Source organism: Schistocerca cancellata, chromosome 2 (genome assembly GCF_023864275.1).
Source record: "Schistocerca cancellata isolate TAMUIC-IGC-003103 chromosome 2, iqSchCanc2.1, whole genome shotgun sequence".
In the NCBI taxonomy this organism is placed as follows: Eukaryota; Metazoa; Arthropoda; class Insecta; order Orthoptera; family Acrididae; genus Schistocerca; species Schistocerca cancellata.
This window is the reverse complement of record NC_064627.1, coordinates 702,918,868-702,943,879: the sequence shown is the minus strand read 5'-3', so window position 1 is coordinate 702,943,879 and position 25,012 is coordinate 702,918,868. Positions and strand designations below refer to the sequence as shown.

The 25,012-nt window shown below is 37.4% G+C and overlaps 1 long non-coding RNA gene across 1 annotated transcript; it reads left to right on the top strand.

The window, feature by feature from the left end:
- The first annotated feature begins 10,620 nt into the window (after positions 1 to 10,620).
- Positions 10,621 to 17,349, top strand: LOC126162488 (uncharacterized). Its single transcript, XR_007535078.1, has 2 exons — positions 10,621 to 10,927; positions 17,190 to 17,349. It is a non-coding gene; the product is annotated as an uncharacterized LOC126162488 (long non-coding RNA).
- Positions 17,350 to 25,012: the final 7,663 nt, after the last annotated feature.

Sequence of the window (25,012 nt, the reverse complement as noted above, 5' to 3'; positions counted from 1 at the left end):
TGGGTTGCTCGTTTTTGGAAGTAAATTGCTAAAGCTTGGGTGACAGCTACCCTTTTCGAGGACTCTTTTGGTCTTGATTTCATACATAAAGTCGAATGTTATTGCCAATTAAAACAAATCACATTTAAAGTGATGCTATTGACAATGCACAAGGTCATCCTTCTGTTGCTCTAATTTTGATGCGAAAGTAGTCTTTTTGCCACTGAATGCAACCAGCTTGCTTCAGCTGATGTACCTGTACCAGGAAGTCATTAAAACACGTTACAGTTGGAAATGATTCAGTGTTTTAGATGTTGTGAGAATTACTGGAAAACTATCCAATTTTAAAGATAAAACCCTGGGTGGATAGGAACCATATCCTGATCAAATTGATATTGTGACTAAAGAAGTGGTCAACCTTGGCAGACAATTAAATTTAGAGGTGGATGGTGATGACATTCGAGAACGTCTGGATTCTCACCATCAAGAGGTGACAGTTGATGAGCAGCACCAAGCGAGGTGGTGCAGTGATCCACCGAGCGAGGTGGCGAAGTGGTTAGTACACTGGACTCGCATTCGGGAGGAGAACAGTTCAATCCCACATCTGGCCATCCTGATTTAGGTTTTCTGTGATTTCCCCACTTCAGGCAAATGCCAGGGTGGTTCCTTTGAAAGGGTGCAGCTGACTTCCTTCCCCATCCTTCCCTAATCCTACGAGACCAATTACCTCGCAGTTTGGTCTCCTCCCCCAAATCAACCCATTGACCAGCCATATTCTTTACACAGTTCAAATAGAAGATAAAATTATTGTTGCAAACTTGACAGGAGACTTCAGTTGAGTTGAAAAAGGGTTACAAATTTTAGAAAAAATACATTCCAATGAAATGTGCATTTTGGCTGCAAAATGGAGAATAAAAAATTGGTTAGTGACAAGGAAAAAAAAAATTTACTTGTTAGATGACAAGTTAGATTTTGTGAAGCCTTTTACATCACAATAACTTCAGTTTACATTGTTGTAATGTGTCATACTGTACTGTAATTTGTTGTATTTTTGAACATTTTCTTCTAAACAACATTGTTTTCTTTAGTCACTGGCCCTAATTGAACATAGGGCCTAATTGGTGTGTGTTTATATGCAAAATTGGATCCGGAATTACACAAATTTAGCTTACATGATTATCGCTTGGTCTCACCTGTCGCATCATTCTGGGGTATTAATGTATATGGAATACATCGAACCATCTTTTGTGGTTCAGTGAAATGATTTCAGAGAAACCCACTTTTCTGAATAGGTTACAAAATTATCATAAAATAAATTTGTTATAGTTTCATGTTTTGATAGAATGAAAAATACCTCCATTTTCTAAATTAATTAACATTGAAGAAATAACTGAAGTTTGAAACATGCTAAATTTCCTTTAATTGATTGTTTTCTTTAAGCAATTATAGTTCCTCAGCTGATTTGATAGCAAATTTTTTTGTTCTTTCTACTTTTTGGAGTGACTTGAAAAGCAGTTTTAGTTGGCTTTGTGTAAAATTAAGCCAAGGAAGTGACTATTTTGGGTTCTCAAAAAAACTGTTTTAGGAATGTAGGACACGTATCCTGAGACACGAAATAAGACTTAAGGGGTTCATACATATCAGTGTCTTGTAACTCCTGGCATCAATGACAACCATCTAGTTTTAACACTACCCAGAACTTGCTTATAACAATAGCAACTAAAACACAAAATGATTTCATTTTGTCCACACATACAGTATAAATATGAAAATATTGAAATATTTTATTTACTAAAATTTCTATATCTATAGGAAGAATGCACTTGGTTGTACACAGTTGTGTACCATGTGAACTACACAACTAATGCCTTGAATGTTCATTTCGAGCACACTGTTCAGTTTGAAATAAACATTGTCCCAGCTCTCTTGTACTCACCAACATTAGTGATACAGTGACCTGTGCAAAAGATGATGATCTTTTCAACTAAATCACACTTTAAGATGTCTAGGATATAACTGGGTAATAATTCTGCTGTTTGTGCAAAGAGATTATTTCGCACTGCATACCTTTGGCAGGAGTGAAATGTTTAACTACACTACTGGCCATTAAAATTGCTACACCACGAAGATGACATGCTACAGTCGCGAAATTTAACCGACAGGAAGAAGATGCTGTGATAAGCAAATTATTAGCTTTTCAGAACATTCACACAAGGTAGGCGCCAATGTCGATACCTACAACATGCTGACATGAGGAAAGTTTCCGACAGATTTCTCATACGCAAACAGCAGTTGACCGGCGTTGCCTGGTGAAATGTTGTGATGCCTCGTGTAAGGAGGAGACATGCATACCATCATGTTTCCAACTTTGATAAAGGTCAGATTGTAGCCTGTCGCGATTGCAGTTTATCGTATTGCGACATTGCTGCTCGCGTTGTTCGAGATCCAATGACTGTTAAGCAGAATATGGAATCGGTGGGTTCAGGAGGGTAATACGGAATGCCATGCTGGATCCCAATGGCCTCGTATCACTAGCAGTCGAGATGACAGGCATCTTATCCGCATGGCTGTAACAGATCGTGTCGTGCAGCCACGTCTCGATCCCTGAGTCAACAGATTGGGATGTTTGCAAGACAACAACCATTTGCAAGAACAGTTTGATGACATTTGCAGCAGGGGGGACTATCAGCTTGGAGACCATCGCTGCAGTTACCCTTGACGCTGCATCACAGACAGGAGCGCCTGCAATGGTGTACTCAACAACGAACCTGGGTGCACGAATGGCAAAACGTCATTTTTTCGGATGAATCCAGGTTCTGTTTACATCATCATGATGGTCACATCCGTGTTTGGCAACAACGCGGTGAACGCACATTGCAGGTGTGTGTTCGTCATCGCTATACTGGCGTATCACCCAGCGTGATAGTATGGGGGTGCCATTGGTTACACGTCTCGGTCACCTCTTGTTCGCATTGACGGCACTTTGAACAGTGGAAGTTACATTTCAGATGTGTTATGACCCATAGCTCTACCCTTCATTTGATCCCTGGGAAACCCTACATTTCAGCAGGATAATGCACGATCGCATGTTGCAGGTCCTGTACGGACCTTTCTGGATACAGAAAATGTTCGTCTGCTGCCCTGGCCAGCACATTCTCCAGATCTCTCACCAATTGAAAAAAAAAAAAAAAAAAAAAAACGCCACTCGTGGTCTCACGGTAGCGTTCTCGCTTCCCGAGCACGGGGTCTCAGGTTCGATTCCCGGCGGGGTCAGGGATTTTCACCTGCCTCGAGATGACTGGGTGTTTGTGTTGTCCTCATCATTTCATCATCATCCAGGAAAGTGGCGAAATTGGACTGAGCAAGTATTGGATAATTGTACGGGCGCTGATAACCACGCAGTTGAGTGCCCCACAAACCAAACATCATCATCACCAATTGAAAACGTCTGGTCAATGGTGGTCAAGCAACTGGCTCGTCACAATACGCCAGTCACTACTCTATTTGAACTATGGAATCGTTTTGAAGCTGCGTGGGCAGCTGTACGTGCACACGCCATCTAAGCTCTGTTTGACTCAATGCCCAGGCGTATCAAGGCTGTTATTACGGCCAGAGGTGGTTGTTCTGGGTACTGGTTTCTCAGGATCTATGCACCCAAATTGCGTGAAAATGTAATCACATGTCAGTTCTAGTATAATATATTTGTCCAAAGAATACCCGTTTATCATCTGCATTTCTTCTTGGTGTAGCAATTTTAATGGCCAGTAGTGTATGATTGGGACTATTATTTTAAAATTTTGTGATTTGGTGCATCAGTCATGTACTTAGCATCTTTAAGTTCTGACTGCACTTCATGTGTTGCATATGGTGATAAAATGTTACCTAAAATTGACTCGGACTTTCTCCTGGAACACGTGAATTTCTTCTTAAAAGTTCTCCCACAAGAGCTGTGCAGACCATTGAACAGAATGATTGCTTTGCAGTATGAAACACTAACAGCCCTTCTTCAGCAGTGACACTTTCATCTTGCTCAGTTCTTACTTACAAAAGGAAATTTTGCTATTGGAATTTCTCAAGGAAACTGCTAACATGTGCTTCACATTCTTTTTGTGTTGTGTTGTACTGACACATCCTCCACGTTAGTGGAAGAAACTTAACAACATAAAATACATTGTGTTTTTAGTGTTGGGTTTTGCTTCAAGAAAGGAAACTCTACATTTTTCCCCTCCATATTAACACATGTATCTAACAAAGTGAACACTAAAAAAATTGAATGCACTGGCGCCAGCCAGCTCACTGCTCTTCCTTAGTTAATTGTTAGTACTTTTTGGTAGTAACTGGAAGAAAGAGCTGCATGCATTTGCTGTCAATATATGAGATCTGAAAGTGTGTAGCTGATTCATGTTCGTTACTACAGATAAGCAGGACATTAGTGTTCTAATGTGCCTATAATGGGCTTTCATGAAACCTTATTTCTGTGTGTTATTTCTACCACCAAAAAAATGATAAATATGAAGCTCACGCCAGAGTTATCAGAACTAAGCAAGCTAGTGAAATGTCTTCTCTTCTTACTTCCACTGTCAGTGTGTACTTTTGCTCTCTGCTATATTTATGGCTCAAGGGGAAAACTTAATACCTGAAAAATGACAGCTAGCAATTGCACTCCCTTGAACATTAGAGTGTCACATGGATGTCAGTAAGAAAGCATGAAAAACATAAGAGACAAAACTGATGCATAGAGCAAATAAAAACCCTTAGAGAACTGAATGAAAAAGTTAGTTACAAGTAAGGACCTAAGGAAAAATTATTCATTTATTGCTGGGACAACTGAACACACAGTGAGAGAAAGGGTCAGTCCTTTTAGAAATAGGACACCTGGTCACCCTACTGAAGGTTGGAGGAAGGCCACACTACCTCCAAAATGGCTATGGTGGCAAGTGGTTTAAAGTTTCTCTTTCCTTGCTTCATTCATTACTTTACTGCAAATGTGAGAAATAAAAACATCCATTTTAATAACTGGAAAAGTTAATCTGGTCAGTGTATCTGTGAGGCTTTTTGGTGATACTTCAGAGCCATGAAAATAGTAATGTGTGTAAATAGGCAGAACAGTACATATATGACTACACAATAAGTGATCAGTTACTGAAAACAGTTGGGACCGTAAAACATCCAAGTTAATCTGCATGGAACATATTAAAATGAACCACCACATAAATGTAGCCATGGAGAAGGCACATGCCAGGATGAAATTTATTGGAAAAAGCCAAAGCAGTGTTATGCAAATTTTTCAACAAATTGTAGTTGCTTCTTAGTCTAGTCTGAGTTTGATGAATGGGAGACACGTTGAATTTTCAAGGAAGATCTACCTACTTTGATACATGAGGTAATTCCACAAGAGTTGAACATAATACTCAACTCAACCATCTCGGATTTCTTTCAAATTTGGTACCATCAGTGATACAGATAAGAGGCATAAACTAACAATTTGCAGAGATATGGTATCACCCCACTTTTACATTCCACAAATTAACGTTTTTCCCATTGTTTGACATGTTTTATCGTTCAAATTGCCTATGTTAACACTGTTAATTCACAACTGATTTTGCATTAACGTATAAACTTTCCCGTGATTTATGCTTTATGAAAAAAATGTTCATGGAGAAAATAACTTAAATAATTGACATTAAATTATGATGGCATGGCACTAGCCATCAAGTAGTGTTTACAAAAGTTATGTGGTTGTTTCTTGACTCTGGGGTGCTGCAGCAGATCTGAACTGGCAAATGAGTAAAAGTTGGAACAATTTGTTCTTTATCTCCTGCCACTGCCGAGTGCTACTTGACATGGTAGCTGATGAGAGTAACTAGTTTCGTTCGAATAAAAATATCATGACCAATCACAACCATTTACAAACTATCTCCACTGTGCATGTGCGCCTTCGTGATTGTTGTGATCGTCTTGAGTTGCATTATTCAAACCATATTTAGTGTGTTTTGTTGTCTGCCCACTTGTAACGCTAGTTGACACATTTGCTCACCTTACGTCAAATGTTTTTGTTTGAAACGCAGCACTAGTTAAGTTCTTCCCCCTTCCCCAAGACTTACGAACACATGCTCCGAAGATTTATTCTCGTTGTCAAGTGCAAATATTTACATAAAGATTTTTTGCAATGTTTCACAAACAAACATTGTGAGTGATAGTTTGCGTGTGTGTGGTTTTCTACGTAATTGAGGAGGCACAGTATCTGATAACTTCAAAAAGATTACTACAGCAGACACCACACAAAATACTTCCGTAAGTATTTGCACTTGACAACAATAAATAAATTCTTGTAACATGTCATACTAAGCAAGAAAAATGTGTAACTGAGGCAATATTTCACTATTTATGTAACAGACTTTCAATAAAACATCAGTTTTGTCATATTAAATTAAGTCAAACACTTCTAGTTCCCAGATACTTAACTTTCAGTTAAGTCATCAGTTTTTATTAGCTAATAAACAAGTCCCTGACAAGTATCTTGGTGACTATTATGTATGTATATCTTACATACAGAGCAAAAATGCAAGGGGGGTTGTTAACTTTTTTCCGACATTTGAAATTTTCCCTCATTTTACACATTTTTTTCCTAGATCCTTAAAAAGTGTAAAAGCGAGATGTCACTGTATTAAGACAATTTTGAAGAAAATGACAGGTCTGCAAAGTTCAGTAATTGTTTGAAATTTATGTGCCTGCCTGCCTGCCCCCCCCCCCCCCCCCCCTCTCTCTCTCTCTCTCTCTCTCTCTCTCTCTCTCTCTCTCTCTCTCTCTCTCTCAGCATAAATGAATATAATTCTGGTTCTAATCCAGATACAAGGTGTGACTAAAATAAAATAACAGGACAGTTGCAGTAAAACATTTTATTTAAAAAATGTATATGTTTAGTTATTATCATCCTCAATATAAGCCCCTCCTGTATGCTTAAACAACACTCCATGTGAATTTTTTATTGATGGAAACAGTGCTGGAAGTCTTCCTTGTTAGCTCCTTGAGGACACTTGCCACTTTTGTTTAACTGCTTAAACAGACTGAAACCTTGTTCCTTTTAATGCAGGTTTGACCATGGGGAACAGGTAAGTTACATAGTGCTAGCCCAAGCGAATAAGAAACAGTTGTCATCACTCTGAATCTTGATTTGCTCTTTCGAGCTTTTGTCACTCTGTGATGCTGGGCCCTCCACTGTATGGATTGGCACGCACTTAGTAATAAACCAAGATTTGTGACGTTATCGCTCTTTCACGAAAGTATTAGGATCAGTTGCAGCAGTATTCAAAGCATCAATACAAACATATCATGAACTTCTTTTTGTTTGAGCGTGAGAATTTTTGGCACCAGTTTCACACACACTTTCCTCTTGTTAAACTGTTCACGTTGAAATTTGCTGCTTTTTATATTCTTTGTCAATTCCTACAGTTTCAGCAATTCATTGAATCTCAACAAGCGACCAGATGAAATCAGATTACGTAATTTTTCGATATTCTTATCAGTTTCTAAAGTTGAAGGCTGTCCTGAGCAAGAGTCATCTTTTCAGTGGTTGCTCAGTCATCTTGGAAACACCCAAACCACTCAAAAACTCACGTACATAATTAAGTCTTCACGATACACTTTTTTTGGTGAAAGATAGGTATTAGTAGCAGCTTCTAAGTTTCATGTGAACTTTTCAATAATTCCTTGCTCTATTATTACACTTACTATTTTTTTTGGCAAAGCAGAATAACAGCTCTACACAGACTAAGGCCATGGCTATTACTGATTCGTCAACAGACACCAGAAATGCCATACTTCATTTAGAAAGCTTCATGCTTCTCAGCTACTGGCCATTCATCTTGGGTGCATGCTTGCTTACTCTGTGATAGCATCAGTCCTGTTATTCTATAACCACACTTTGTACAGCAAGGAAACTTATATACACTGGAATGCCAAAGAAACTGGTAAAGGCATATGTGTATTCAAATACAGAGTTATGTAAACAGGCAGAGTATGACGATGTGGTCGGCAACGCCTATATAAGACAAGAAGTGTCTGGCGCAGTTGTTAGATTGGTTACTGCTGCTAAAATAGCAGGTTATCACGATTTAAGTGAGTTTGAATGTTGTGTTATAGTCGGTGCACGAGCGATGGGGGACACAGTCTCAGAGGTAGCGATGAAATGGGATTTTCCTGTACGACCATTTCACGAGTGTACCGTGAATATCAGGAATCCGGTAAAACACGATGTCTCAGACATTGCTGCTGCCAGAAAAAGATCCAGAAAGAATGGGACTGATGACGACTGAAGTGAATCCTTCAACATGACAGAAGTGCAGCCCTTCCTCAAACTGCTGCAGATTTCAGTGCTGGGCAATCAACAAGTGTCAGCGAGTGAAACATTCAACGAAACATCATCAATACAGGCGTTTGGAGCTGAAAGCCCACTCATTTATCCTTTGTCTGCAAGACACAAAGCTTTATGCCTTGCCTGGGCCCGTCAACATGGACATTGGACTGTTGATGACTGGAAACATGCCTGCTTGGACAAGTCTCCTTTCAAATTGTATCAAGTGGATGGACGTGTACAGCTGTGGAGACAACTTCATGAATCCATGGACCCTGCATGTCAGCAGGGGACGGTTCAAGCTGGTGGAGGCTCTGTAATGATGTGGGGCATGTGCAGTTATAGTGATATGGGTTCCCTGATAAAGTCTAAATACAACACTGACTCTGAAAGGTGCGTATGCATCCTGTCTGATCACCTGCGTCCATTCATGTCCATTGTGCATTCCGATGGACTTGGCAATTCCAGCAGGTCAATGCAACACCCCACACATCCAAAATTGCTACAGAGTGGCTCTTCTGAGTTTAAATATTTCCGTTGGCCACAAAATTCCCCAGACGTGAACATTATTGATCATATCTTGCAACGTGCTGTTCAGAAGAGATCTCCACCCCCTCATACTCTTATGGATTTATGGACAGCCCTGCAGGATTCATGGTGTCAATTCCCCCCAGTAGTATTTCAGACAAGAGTAGAGTACTTGCCACGTCGGGTTGTGGCACTTTCGCATGCTTGCGGGGGCCGTACATGATATTAGGCAGGTGTACCAGTTTCTCTGGCTCTTCCGTGTAATTGAAAAGCTAATGAGTAAAGCTTTACATGGATATGCAACATGGTGGGCTTCTAAGAATTTTCACATGCAAGGTCCTTGACCTTTGACTTCGAATATCTCAAAACATCCCTCCTTCAAGTTCATGAAAAAAACTTGTCTTTAAGCCAAAATTGTATTATTGCAATCCATTTAAAGGAGAAGGTCATGAAAAAGTATAGAATAGTTCAGGAGTGGATGATAAACAAAGGCTAGGTAAAAGAAATTGCAGTAAATATCACAAAACACAGCAATCCCTGCAGCTGTAACCTTAGCTACACTTGGTACTTCCACAGAAGATATAAGTGAAGATGAAATAGTATCTGATCTGGCACTGGATTATTTAAATACTAGTCTCCAGTTTTTAGGTAAATCTACTGTGAAAAAGAGGTTTAGGCATGAGGAAAAGTATGAAAAGCAAAAATTGAAAAAGCTGCCTCAGTGCTGAAGCATACGTACGTGGCACAACTAGAAAAATAAAGCGCAAAAAAAAAGCAGAAAGTGAAATCATAGCCCAGCTGAAAGGCAGTTTTCAATATTCTGACAGTTTGTGATAAAAATAAAAAAAGATTGATTGTACATTCAAAGAGATGGACTATAAGGAAAATTGTGGAAGAATTTCCACTCCAGATTACATGGTATGAAGAGCAAAATGGAATATGGTATCTTAGTGACACCAAATTAAAATCAAAGTAAGACATTGTGTAAGAAAACATTTCAACATGTATATGATTTTTTACTGTTACAGTAATGAACCATGTGATACCAGAGAAGAAAAGATTGTGTGTCTGTGACAGAAAACTGAGTTAAGAGTACATAAGCAGAAGCAAGCAGTATGTTGCACAATCTTAAGGAACTGTGTGCATGTTTCAAAGATACCTACCTTGACCTAAATATTGAAGTCTCAAAATTCTGTTAGTTATGGCCAAAGCTCTCTATTCTCGCGGAAGTGTGTGTGTGTGTGTGTGTGTGTGTGTGTGTGTGTGTGTGTGTGTGTGTGTGTGTGTGTGTGTGTCTCCATCCATCACTTGACCTCTTTACAAACACATCCTGTTCCTTTATTCTGACATTAGCTGTTAATGAAATATGAAGAATGTCATAGCTTTCATACTGCAGTTTTGTTGATTAAGTGTGGGCAAGATTTTATTCCACTTCTTATTAATGTAGTGCATGTACCTGTAGTTTTGGACAGGTAAAATGTTGGTATCTCAGTTATGAAATGTACAGTATATTGTGTACTTTGCAGTGGTCCTTGTGTAATATGATTTTGATTTAATGTGTAAACCTTAAACTTTAATAAACAGATTTTTACATGACATGACAGAACATAACATTTTATGTGATACTGTGAAATCTGTTCCACAGGACCACCTATGCACGTCATAAATTCCTTAAGTGAACTAGGCTATCATGTTGTGTGCAGCACTGGTGAAGCAGAAATTGTGTGGACATTGCAACGTGAAGTTTAACTTATTGTGGGCATTGCTGAAAATAGTAACTCAGATGCAAGTGAAACAGGAACATACTTGGACTGAATGGGCTGTTCCAAGAGGAAGTGCATGTATGTGTCCATACTGTGATCACTGTGCCAAACTTTCACATCTAACAGTCTGAATGTACTCTGTTGAAACACCAGGAAACAAAATATGCAGTACAGAACCTGTAATTATGCCAGCCAGTTTCCTGATTGCATTGTATCCCAACAAATTATTGTATGCATGTCTGCTAACAGCACTTCTTATGCTAGAAGGGTGTTTTCATCATACAGCAAGCATCTTTTTGTGGAGGTAAGTTAAATTTCACTTGTTTTTTGGCAACAAATTATTAGGTATTGATTGAATGTGGTTGAGTTTTCATGAAATATTATTATATCATCGTCATTGCCATCACCACTATCATGCTGAAACAATTTTCATAGCCCCCCCCCCCCCCCCCGCCATTTTCTTCTGTCTTTTCAAAAACTCGTGACGGATCTACACTGAATTACTGTTCTGTGAAGGCCTCGCTTTGTGGCGGTACGACATGCAGAGTGTGGTTTTCATGAGCAATAAAAAGGGCAAAAATGATATGTATGTTGATCTCTATTCCAATTTTCTGTACAGGTTCCGAACTCTCAGAAATGAGGTGATGCAAAATGGTTTTTGATGTGTGTATGTTGATGGTTCGTTTCTTGTCTTCCCCACCTGCCATCTTTAGCCCATTCAGTCCTTTGTCCTGATTATTTTCTCTAAAACTCAGTTAAATAGAGTGGATGACTATTTCCTGGATTAGCTTTCTGGTCTTAGTCACCTTTATAACTCAGTGTGTGTTGAATGTTTACCTAGGGAGCCATAGGACTTTTTGAAGTCGACAAATGTTGCTATTATGTTTCTGAACTTCCTTGGAGTTAATATTTTTGTCAGGCACCAGATCTATTCACTGTGCATGATCTTCTCTTCCAGAACCCTCCTTGATGCTCTATTTGTGAATCTATCCGAGTCTGCAGCCAATTTAATGGGGCTTTGGATAGAATTTTTAATGTGACTAGTGGTAGTAAAATCATCTGCAGTTATTAGTTTGTGCTTTGCTCCTTTTCTTTTGGCGGGACTGTGTTAAGGCTGGCATCCATTCTTCTAGCACTCCCTATTTCCCTGATGTTTTAGGTTATTCTGTGTATTTTGGTGTAATGTTTCAAACAAAGGAAAATCCAGGATGGAATGTAACAATAACCCTAAACCCTCCTGGCCTCAACCTTCATTAGTCACTGTCCTCACCCATCCAGCCCCTTCCCTGTTCCCATTGTAGCACTACACAGCCATCAGTCCACCATCACACTCAGTCTTGTTATATATCTCCTTTTCCGCGACTCGCTACTCCCCCCCCCCCCCCCCCTCCCCTGCCCTCCATCTAACCTGCATCATTTCACTGGCCAGCCCCTCCCCCCCCACCACCACCATACTATCCCTCACCCTCCCCACCCCAGCCTGCTCCTTACCACAATCAAATGCCCTGCTGCTGGCAGTGACTGTGTGTGTGTGTGTGTGTGTGTGTGTGTGTGTGTGTGTGTGTGTGTGTAAAACTTTTATTCTGTTTTCTATAGGCCTATCGCATGTCAGGTCGCACTATCTGTATTTCCATTCTTTTGGTGATGAGGCAATTATCAGTTCTTTCATTTTTTTCTACAGTGCTGTCTACCCATTATTCAAAATTTTCTTAATTTTTTTCTGTTATGTCCCTCTGCTCTGAAAGTGTTGTTGGAGTGATGATTTTCTGATTGCGAGGTGAAACTTATTACAGAGTCTGGTATTGATTTGTGTACTACAAATCCTGTTCCAAAGGGTTTGAAGTTTCTTTCTGAAATGGCTATGGCATATTTCCCCTTGTAATTCTGTAATTATCCAACTTACGTGATTTCTCATTTGAGAATTGTGTTATCTGTATTGTCAGTATTTTGATTACAAATTTATGCATGGTGTTTGAGAGTTTCAATTTATCTAGTTTCATTTCGGGGAGGGGGGGGGGTGTTCATGTTCGGTAATCCTGTGTAAAATATTCTATTAGTCTTGAGCAACCACAGTGTCCTTCTGGATAGTGGGTGTTAACCTGATCAAACATTTTGTACATTTATAAAGCAGCTCAGATTCCTTTCTTCATGACCTGCTTGATCCATTGGAATCAGATCTCTTAATCAGTCTTATTGATTAGGGCCCAAGGTAGTGAAATCTTTCCCGATTTACTGTATTGATTACTGTTTTGTGCTAAAGTTTTGGAGGTGAAGTCCCATAGATTCCCACATAATTTTAACTGTGGTTTTGAGTTCTGTAAGATTAAATTTTCATTAATTATAATTTGGAAAATCATTTTTTGTCTGAGACTGTTATCAAACTGTGAGATACAACATTGTCCATTAATGTTTTGCTTATAAAACCTATGAAAAGCATTGTAGTGTTGACTTAACAATAACCAGGCTTTGTCATATGTGGCCATACAGAATAGAGTATTATTACTGTATGCTTGTCTGTTGTAATTAGTGCCAAATGATACATTATTGAACTCTGCCTTATAGCCAGAGGGCACCATTATCAAGACTGATACCTTGAACCAGCGGATGACTATTAGAGATACAAACTTGCAAAACTTTGTCAGTTATGACTGGATACTTACTTGGACAGACCATATCATTGTTTTATCCCTTCTGAAAACAAAATGAACACTTCATGATAATGTGCTTATTCTTTGATCAAAATGGTTATTTAATCAACAAGAATCATTTTGGGTTCGTGTTTCTGGCGTTATGTTAATCACACTTGATTTTCAGCAGTTATTTTCACTAGTGTGTCTTCAGTATACAAGTAATGCTTATAGTTCCTTATTAAGATCATTTTCTTGTGTAACAAGCAAAGAATTATTGGTTTCACGGAACAGAAATCTAGTGATCATCCAGTTTTGATACTTAATAATTAATATTTTTGGTTGATTGTGAATAAGCCCTTTATACAAGGGGCGTTTGAAAAGTCCGCACAAAAATAAAAACTACTTACGTGTTTGGGGTAAACCTTTTCTATTTTTGGACATAGTCTCCTTTTAGACTTATACACTTCGTCAACACTGTTCTAATTTGTTGATCCCTTCCAAATAATAGGACTTGTCCAAGTCTGCAAAATAGCTATTAATTGTTGCAGTCACCTCCTTGTTTGAATAAAATCTTTGTCCTGCCCAGCCATTTCTCCAAATTGTGGAACAAATAGTGGTCCAAGGGAGCCAAGCCTGGCGAATAGGGGGATGTGAAACGAGTTAGAATCCTATTTCCAATAATTTTGCTATCACAACTGCTGAGGTGTGTGCTGGTGCATTGTTGTGATGGAAAAGGACTGTTTTGCGGTCCAGTTGCTGGGTGTTTCTCTTGCAGCTCGGTTTTCAAACGGTCCAATAATGATTAATACTATGCACCTGTAATAGTTTTGCCTTTTTCCAGATAGTCAGTGAGGATTATCCCTTGTGAATCCCAAAAGAGTCGCCATAACCTTTCCAGCTGAAGGAATGGTCTTTGCCTTTTTTGGTGCAGATCCTTCCTTGTTAACCCATTGTTTAGATTGGTGTTCAGTCTCAGGAGTATAGTAATGTATCCATGTTACATCCACAGTGACGAAATGAGGCTTAAAGTCCTGTGGATTCTCCCTGAACAGCTGCAAACCATCCTTTCAACACTTTTTGGTCAAATGTGAGCAATCGCACAACCCATCGTGCGGATAGCTTTCTCAGGTCCAAATGCTTATGCAAAATATCATGTACCCGTTCATTCTAGATGCTCACAACACTAGCAATCTCAGGCACCTTATCTCTTCTGTCATTCATCACCATATCATGGATTTTATCAATGATTTCTGGAGTTGTAACCTCCACAGGGCGTCCAGAATGTTCAGCATCACTTGTGCCCATATGGCCACTCCGAAAATTTTAAAACCCCTTGTAAACTGTACTAATTGAAGATGCAGAGTCACTATAATGTTTATCAAGCTTCTCTTTAGTCTCCTGAGGCGTTTTGCATTTCATAAAGTAATGTTTAATCACCACATGACATTCTTTTTCATCCATTTTTTGACAATCACTTGACTTCCTTGATTCACACAAATTCCAAACACAAAGAAATAGACCAATGTGGCTGAAACTTGGTGTGCGTTCTTTCCAAAGATGCTAACAACTAAACATGATCTTGATACGTGTTAGTGGTGCCATCTCTCAGACTTTGCACGGACTTTTCAAATGCCCCTCATAAATGTACAAAATATTTGAGAGGGTGAACACCTGCTGTCCAGACTGGCACTGTGGTTGCTGGTCCTATGCTCCGATTGTGGGTTTTGATTACCCATTAACTTGCCTGGCCTGACTGCCACACATTTGTTTTCATAATTATTTGGTGGTACGTGAAAATAAAGCTTTAAGCTTCGAAACTGGTTGTGGAATAAATTTAGAAAATTGCTAGCAACTGAATCAGATTTTTTCTTTAGAATGTTTTTGTTGCCCATGCATTTAATATGGGCATATCATTTAGGATTCAGTGTGGGACATAGGAAGCATTATCAAGTTTGTACTTGTCTTTGTCAGACTGAAATGGTGTGGTGTAAAAGTAACAAACTGGATTTTTGAAGGATTGTGGTATTACTTGATTGTTATATTGATATGGACAAGAGACTTATCAGTGTGTTCTTGCAGAACATAGAAAAACAAATCCATTAGTGTTTGGGATCATTCAGAAAATGAAGTTGAGTGCTTTACCAGTTTCATATAGAAGAACAGCAGCCAAATATAAACTTCTGTTGATAATGTTAGTAGACATTAGCATTTAATACTCATATACTTCAGTATCGCCTACAGCACAGGTGTGAATATGTATTTCTAACCAATTTTTTGTGTACCTAATCTGGCTTTTATTATGTACTGTATATTGTATGTAACCTCTTCAGCTAACTGATTCTCCCTTCTTTTGATGCACTAGTTTTCCTGTGCTGTTTAAAATTATTTTGCAACAGTGTTCCTTTAAAAATATTTAATTCTGCACATCAAAAAAAAAAAAAAAAAGAAAAAAGAAAAAAAAAAGAGTTTGAAATGAAATTATTGAAAGTGACAATTGGGATATTTGTAGATACCCAAATCCAGTATAGTGCATTGTCAAAATGTGTTTTGTATGAACACTAATTATGTAGTCAGAATCTACTCGGTCTTGGTAATTATTCTTCTTCTGGAGTTTTCTGTTTGGAACCTTGGTTGCAATTTGGTATTAGCACTGATCAGTTGTCTCCATAGACAATATTAGTTGGACCCATAATTTCACACAATTCAATTTGGGATGTCCTAATGCTGGTCTCTTTGTTTTGTGATTCAAATTTAAGTTAATGCCAAATGACAGATTGCAGAAGATGAGTGAGTAAGCTAGCAGACAACCCTTGAATATTTATGCTAGGGACTTCATTTTAAAAGATCTCTCTCAGCATTCCGGTGGACAGAGTCTTGATTTTTCCTTGCCAATCTAAGATATAGTAAAACACAATTCATCTATTAGTTGCTGTAATTAACTCTTTATCCTTGTTGTGACATTTTCCTTTCAAGGATTAACCTGTTGACTGTTCCGAACCCACAAACAAAATCTTTCCCATCTTTTTGAAGTCTTCCAGTATCTCTCTTCTCATTCAGCTTGTAGTTGAGGATCTTCTGGGGAATTCTGTGACTTGGTATTCTCATGAGGTGTTATCTCCAATCTTCACAATATTTTTTGATCTTTTTCATTCATGAATATTTAATTTGTTTTGATATTTTCTTGTCTAATCATCTCTCTTCTTGTGCAGCTGTTTGTCTTCCTTAGGAACCTCATCTCAGCTGTTTGAAATTTTTGCTTCTTTAGGATAACACAGGAACTGCTATCACTTTATAGAATTTCATGATGGTCTCTTTTTTTGTACTTCATGGCCCAATGTTCTGCAAATGGTACCACAGACAACTTGGAATTTGTGTATTTTATTTTCAGTATTGGAGTCAAAATCAAAACTTACAGTACAGCCTAAATAAGAGATTTGAGAGGCTTGTTCTAAAACTGAATTATCCAAAACAGTTTTGGTTGTTTTCTTTTCATTACTAGACATTTTAAAGTTGTTTCACTTGCATTTTTGATCAGCGGGTATACCAATATTAAACAGTGCTTTAAATGTAATAACTACAAAGTGTAGTTTGAAATTTTATATACCAAAAGTAATTGGACCTGAGGCAGTCTAAATTTTTTTACAATACATATTCATCTAAGATTTGTGATGTTTTCGCAAGATGATGGAAATGCTGTTTCTTGTAGTCACAGGGTAACAGTGATTATTTTCAGTCATGATTAATGTTAGTGTCCACCAATTTCCCAAGCCATCTATATTGCAAACTGCATAAAAGCGTAAATGATCAGTGTGTATTGTCTCGTACTCAGTGTTCATGAGTATAATGGGCCTCTTAGGAAAAAATTGTGGACTTATCTTTTATTTTTTTGTGATATTTTTCAAAACTGTTTCATGTCTTGTAAAATTCTTATTCTAGGTACTGCTGCTTATTAGAAATGTGCTATTATTTACATCAACTGGAAATGGCTGATAAACAAAGAACATTTAGTGCTACATAAGCAATTGTCAATGTTTAAGTGAATTGTACAGAAATTGTAAAGATTATTGTTGAAGAAAATAAATTTGTGTTTAGTGTATGTGGCAGATTTAACCTAGGCTTTAAAATTGTTAACTTCTAAAAATGATTTTTTTTGGTTTCTAAATATGAGAAATTCTAATGTCCTTCCTGTTGTAAAGAGTTTGTCTGTTTTTTGACTTGTCTGAACTGCAAGACCTACTACATGCACAATTATTCACAATATCTGGGTATGTAAAATTAACACGCAATCATAGATGCTATCTCTGGTTAAATGGTTTGCTTGAAATACAATATACACATAGTGTGTGGTTTAAATGGTTTAAAATGGAAGAAAAGCTTACCTTTTCACAAATCTGCTAGGTTACCTATTTAACATGAACAACTGATACAGTCTGTAATTTGTCATTTTGGTATGATGTGTATACTTTGGCCCAAAGAAATATACTGCCAAAGAAGTTGATGCTATGCAAGAACAAAAAATGTATGTTATTTTCAACAAGTAAGGAAAATAATGGAATTAAGTGTATAGAAGAGATCAATTTAAACTTCTTGTAAGGACCACTTAAATGAATTTATAGTTTTGTTTGTTGGATTAATTGTTAAGAATAATTATTAAAATGAAGCTTATTGTAATTTAATGTTTGTACATTATAATTGTAGAATGTTTGTATAATTGATTATTCAGTGAGTTACTTTTTATACTCTTCCATACTCTGATACAAATTGGTAATAAAAAATTTGGTATTATCAGCTTCTTCAAAATGTTCTGCAGTCCTGGAGTCATCCAGATTTCATGTTATTGTAAAGTGTCCAAAACTAAAATAACTCAAAATAGTTATCAGCATACATTATAGGGAAACATTTTTTTTTTTTTTTTTTTTTTTTTTTTTTTTTTTTTTTTTTTTTTTTGTGACTAATAATTCCTCTCCCACATCAGGACGATTTCCTGTTTAAAGAGAGTATAATGGTAAGGGGTATTCCATGTTTAGTCTCTTCAAAACCCAACTTTGTTTATATTATTGCCTGTCAATGATGTAATTTTTGCCAGTGAATTGCAATCAGATTTTTTTAAAAAAATTCAAAAAATCACTGTGCACTATTTTCAGTAGCCAGTGACCTTTCCTGATAAAAATAATTTTTATGTAGATTCCTTTTAATATTGTTCGTAGATGTTCATACTGTTCGGAATTCCATATAAAATTCTCATATATGCAGAATGGAAAACCTGCCACACAATAAATAAATAACTCATTGAGTCTGTAGAGATCACATTGATAGGAATCAGAACAGAACATTTAAGTTTGGCACAGTAAGTGTGTCATAAAAGGTTGTTGTTAATATTCTAACTAAAAAAACTTCTGGATTCTATAGGGAAAACTTTATCAGTGAAGAGGAACTAAAAAAAGTGGCTATAATAGCTGACAGAATAGTAGAAATGAATCCCCATCGTGAAAAGTGAGGCTTGTAGCAAACAGGATGTTCTGGTAGCTATGAGTGACATAATTACAAGAATTTCAGGGCTAAAACAACAAATAACTGCAGTGTCAACTGTTATTGAGGCAGGTCTCGCCGTAGAAGCTTTGACCACTGATGTAGTAAAAGACACAGTAAGTCTCAAAATAAAACCCCAAGGGCAAGAACTGTTATTACCATTTTTGTTTCAGGCAGCACTACAGACTTGAAAAATGCACATTTCCAGGTAAGTGGTCCAAGAAGGGAAACACAGATCAGCAGCTGAATTAACAACAAGTTCTGCTACCTGAAGCAGTGGCCACAAAACCTGTTTGTTTGTAGTTGGCAGTGGAGATGTAATTCCAACTAACTCAAAGGTTTATGTTAAGTCACCATATAAATTGTATGCTGCTAATGGTACTGAAATTCTTAGATTGTGGGATCGAACTTTGTTTTGAGTGAAATGTCTTAATGTAACAAAACTAGGTTCTCAGGGTAAAGTTGTATCAATCTCGGAGGGCGGCGGGGGGACTGACTGTCTTAAGAACCAAGATTCAAAAACCAAAATTTACGGACCTATTGTCACAGTATCCAGATATAACTAAACCTGATTTGGTGCCTGGTGAAATTAAGCATGGTGCCAAATACAATATTACCAGTTTTCTGGGGTAAAACAGTTAGACCCAATGCCTATGGAAATGGCAAAAAAAGAACTTAAATTCATGGTGGTCAGTGGCATCATTAGACAATCTAAATGTGTGTGGGTCAATCCTCTTTACATGGTACCCAAGAAGGATGGCTCAATACGTCAATGTGGAGATTACAAATGGTTAAATGAAAGACAGTTCCTGTACCTCGAACAATTTCCACTGGATTCTGCAAGAGACAAACGTATTTTCTAAAACTGCTCTATTTCAGTCTTAAACCGTTACAAAATAAAACACTGAAAAATATTTGTACAAATGCATATAGTCAGAAGGACCAAAATATAACATCACTATGCCATTCCAATGCAAATTAAAAATTAAAAAAACTAATACTACTTACATTTTTTGTATAATTAACTTTAAGTGAAGTCGTCATAAAGATCTATTAAACTGGGTGTCCCAGTATGCAGATAAGTACAAAATCACAAACATATATGGCACACAGGTAGCAACCATATTTTCCAACGTAGAATAAACATCAGTGCAGTCATAACAATTGTGCAATCTGAAAATATACTATCCAAATTACTGGTTGACTGATGGTCAAAGATGAACAGCAGAGGTTGTAAGTCTATGTTGCATATTGCATGATTATGCAAAGATCATAGGTACAAAACGGGAACTCCTTCATACTTCTGTAGAAGAACAGTGTAATTGGTGAATACAGGGTGTAAACAATGTGTCTGTAGCATGAAAATGACATTATGAAATGAGTACCTTACATCATATATTGGTTTCAATGAAGAACACCCATCCACCAGTGCAGTGTTAAAAGAGTGACAGAAATCAACCATCTTGTGGGGTGGTGGGTGGAAAATAAAGTTATTACTCTATTATTTGTTTGTTGCTGTTCTCAAAACAGGCTCTCTAACTACAATGTTGGCAACCAGAAAGTGATTAGCAAAAACATGATGCCTGCAATTAAAGTTCACTGTGCCCACTCTGATGGACAGTAAAAGTAATTGATTATTGAAGTTCATTACTGTGAGGATTTAGGATGATGTCTGGGATTCATAGAAAATGCAGTTTACTCTAACAATTTTCACTATATTCTGAAAACGATAAAGCATAAAATTCCAGACAAATGATTACCCACATCAGCTATTGTACTATCAGAGCTGTTCAGAGTCTATTGTGCGGATCCTATTATCCCTAGATAACAAAACTGTTCAATAATCCTTATAGATGTAAATGTTCAAAGTGAATGCTCACCACAATTGATAATTAACACTTTACCCCATTGCGAACTCATTGTTAAGTGCATATCGAGTTACGTAATATGCAGGGTGTATACGACCCCGGACAACCGGGAGATCCGGGAAAAACCCGCGAATTTTTTCATCCGGGAGAAAACCTGGAAAAACCCGGGAATTTTTTAGAATTCCGGGAATTTTTCAGTGTTTTAATTTTCTGTTAAATTTTTATAATTTTGACCGGTAAGAACCGACACTCTAACAAAGGATATTACTGTATCCCGCTACTGCAGAAGAATACTTCAACAATAAAACATAAATGAGAGAAAAAAATGAAAATAACTTAAATTGCAAAGGAAATGTGCCGTATGCAACGACACAGTGCTCATGCAAGCGTGTGCCAACAGCAAAATGTGTCAAAGGCTTTAGGAAGACTATGCAATGCTTCATAACAACAAATAGCCTCCAATGAGGGTAAAGTCACAACTGTTGACATTTGATTCGTTTTTGCAGTTACGAGTGGGCTCACGCGCATGCGCAGTTGAGTTGCGTTTGAACAGTAGATTCGCCCGCTTCTGGCTACAGGAATGTGGTTGTTCGCTGAGCAAGTAGTCGCAGCAAGCAGCTAGATGCTACCGGGAAAAGGGGTCGCCAAATTAATATTCTTGAGGAAAAAAGCTTGTTTCACAAACCTCTTACCGTCCAGCGCACGTTGGTCTATCGATTATTCATGTGATTTTGAAACTCGTCCCTATTGGTTTTTGAACATTTTTGAACACATTTTGATTTATGAATGAATCATAAGTTGATTTTTGAATGTGTTCATAGTGTATGTGATGTCTCTGTCAGGAGAATCCTCGTCGCATCTAGAAATAAACTTTCCGCAGACAAAAGGGGACAGGGCTATACGAGCTGAGTGGAGTAAAGTTGAACGGATGAACGCGAATCGCCATCTGAGTATGTGGTTGATTGGGCTTGCGAATGATCAGCGTTGTTATAATTACTAGCGAAATCCATAGATTCAGACTACCAAAATGGAAATAAATGACTAACAAGAATAATAGGTGAGAAAGATTACATATTATCTTCTCGGTGTATCCCAGAAAATGAAATTTTTACAGAAAATTTTTGGCCAGATCGCTACACTAGTAAGGACCAGTTGTACAGTCCCCGCCTAGTAGCTACTTAAGTTGTATTCTGGAAGTAACGCGGAAAACGTGTTGTATGAACATGTAACAACGCCTAACCGGAGAATAATCGTGGGATAACTAAACCTGTAATTCTGGTCGGGTTAGTGAAGTTAATCGGTGAACAAATAATGACAATCGCAGGATTAACTACAGAATTGGTGATGACAAGATTGTTTGTTAGAACGAGGAAGTAGACGAAACGGGGACATCACACAAATTATGGAAGAATAATACGATTCCAAATTCACATAAAAATTTCATAACATTACTTTCCGATCTCATGCTTGAGAAACTGGTGTGTGTGAATGAAATGTGAAAGTTTCCTAACATAAAGCTTTTTGCTTGTAGTAGGCCTAATAGGCATTTCATATTCGTATGTAGTAAATTGTATTCTGTTGTCATATAAAAATGACCATTTGTGCCAAAACAGTCTCGTTTATTTGGTGTGTGTTACAAAATTGCTGCAATATTAGAAAAGCCTATTCTGTTTTATCTAGCAGACAGCGACAAAATAGACGTAATCAAATCAGAAAACCACACCAGTCTTGGGTATTATTTGTATCAAAAGCTTTTTCAGTATTTCGATTATTCATGTAGCAAAACGTTTGACGAACTTTGATGAGGTAATAGATCCTTTGGCAGAAAGGAAAGCTCGCCATGTAAAGCGGTAGCTTTATAAGCTTAGGAGTAATGTCAGCCAAAACTTACTGCTGCATTCATATTTTGCTTATATCCACCCCCATCTTTCTTATGGTATTTTGCTTTGGGGAAATTCTCCCAGTTCAATATCAATTTTCAGATGGCAAGAAAAAGCTCTTCGATGTGTAGTGGGTTTATCTCCCAGGGATACATGCAGGGAACATTTCAAAAAACTTAACATCATGACAGTTCCTTGTTTGTACATCTATTATTGCTTACTACACGTAAAAGAAAACATAGCTCAATATCCCCTTAGGTCATCTGTCCACACCCACAATACAAGACGAAACCACACAATTGATCTGCCATACTCTAGACTGTCTAAGGTACATAATAGTTATAAATATGTAGGCCTCGAACTGTTTAATATGCTCCCTAAAATTGTACAAACAGTATCTAAAAGTAAATTTAAGACAACATTGGGTCAATGGCTCAAAGGTAAAGCATTTTACTCAGTTGATGAATTTAAAGAATGTAATACGGAAGATTTGCTGTTTTAACAGAGAGAAAGGTACCTCTGCCTGTAGTAGGACCTAAATTTGTATCAATAGCTTAGGATAATGACGTAGTGTTATCAACATGTATATGATAATGACATAGTGTCATCAACATGAATACTCCCTGCTTAATATAAATCTGTCTAATGCTTTCCTTTTCATTGTAAAATTAATAATATATAAAATTCCAAATGTGTGCTATTGTACTACACTAAATTTCACATGATTTATATATACATTGTTATGAGAATATAACCATCTCTATACTGTAATTGAACTTATTGACAAAGCCCATTGTATAAGAAAATACTGAACGGCTAATAAAGATTCTTATTCTTATTCTTAGAGAGAAAAAAGGCTAGGAGCTAAGAATTGAAGAAATTTGTACTTTCTTGCTTGTCTCTTGTCTCTATTGGTTTTATATACCCCTATATTTAATTTTATGTCACACAAAACAGCAAGTTATTAGCTAATAGTCAGTAAAGAGTGCATATTTTCTGAAGAGGTCTTGTTCTCCCGATTACAAAGAATTCCATCCACTATTAATTGCGAGTTTTTTCTTTTTTTGTAAAAAGAGGGGCAGGCTGTCAAACCGGCCGAATGGGAGCAGGTGTGGCACCACAGGACATTTCAATTTCCACTGTCCTGAATATAGATTGATGGCATCCATTACAAAATATGCACGATAGAAGAATGATGTCTGAAGAGGCGTGGCACTGCACTTTGGCACACTTAAGACCAAATGTGTCTTTCATTTCCTCGAACGCATATGTTTTGTGTTTCAGACTTTTCAGGAAGATGTGCGCTTCAAGATGAACATATTTTTGAAAATTCGATTTTTTTTTAGTATTAACCCGTTTAGCAAATATCGTAGATCCGGGGCTGATGCGCAGAGCAGTCTGAGTTAATAGTGACCAGTGTTTACATTTAGTGATTTTGCTGTTTCTCCTTCGTTTACTCTCAAGTCAAATGAAAACAAAACGGATATCTGTGGCCGGGCGCTATCAAGTGAATTAGAATACATTCACATAATTACGGAAGGCGAAAATATGTTAATAGTTTCAGACTTTATTTTATTTCCACTTTCTGACAGTCAAGCATTAATCACCTTGCAGAACAATGAAGATATTTTTGTCTGTTTGCTAAAGAAATTTGACTTTTATTAACCTTTTCGGCAGAGGCAGTCAATGTATTTGAAACGAAATGTTTAATTACACAGTACTGGCTAGTTTCAAATGTTCGCTGCACTTCAAGAGCACGTTTTCATCTTCTAGCACGTATGGCATTATGAAATAATAAAGAACCAAACATGATATAATACAGTACTGGTGTTACAAGAAAATTTACATCCCGAAAACCACACTGAAAACCTTAATATCACGTCGAGGTCTACTTCACTGGGAAACTGGATATACGAATGTGCACTTTAAGTATGCATTTTAAATGTGCACATTTTAGTATGGTTCACGAAATTCCGATGTTCTTGGAGTATCCTCTGATGTCTTGTTTCTTATATGACATAATGTATGATCGTTCAATGTTTTACACGTACGTACAAACCGGCTTCCTACATCATGGTAGCTGCGCAAGCGCGGTGTCACCTGTTATATGCGCTCTCTGGCAACTGCCGAAACGAACAGATTTCTAACAGGTCGCGGGAAAATATTGCGAATGGTGGTTTGAAAAGCGTTACTTTAAAAGTAAATATCCTTTTACGTAAGTTGAACTATGTGCGAGAATGTACCATGAATTTCTTAAATTACAGAGCGTTTGACTCTCCATTTAAAAATCAACTCTTTTATGACAAGTCATTTAGAAGAATTTCAAACCCTGAAGATCAGACATTTGTCATTATTAAAAATTTTACTGGCACATTTGTGTGATATATCTTGAAGTGTAACAAGCCCAAAAAAGATCAACATTATATGCGTAAGCTTAGATTCTCTTGTAGCTTATTAACCTTAGAGACCAATATTATATGTG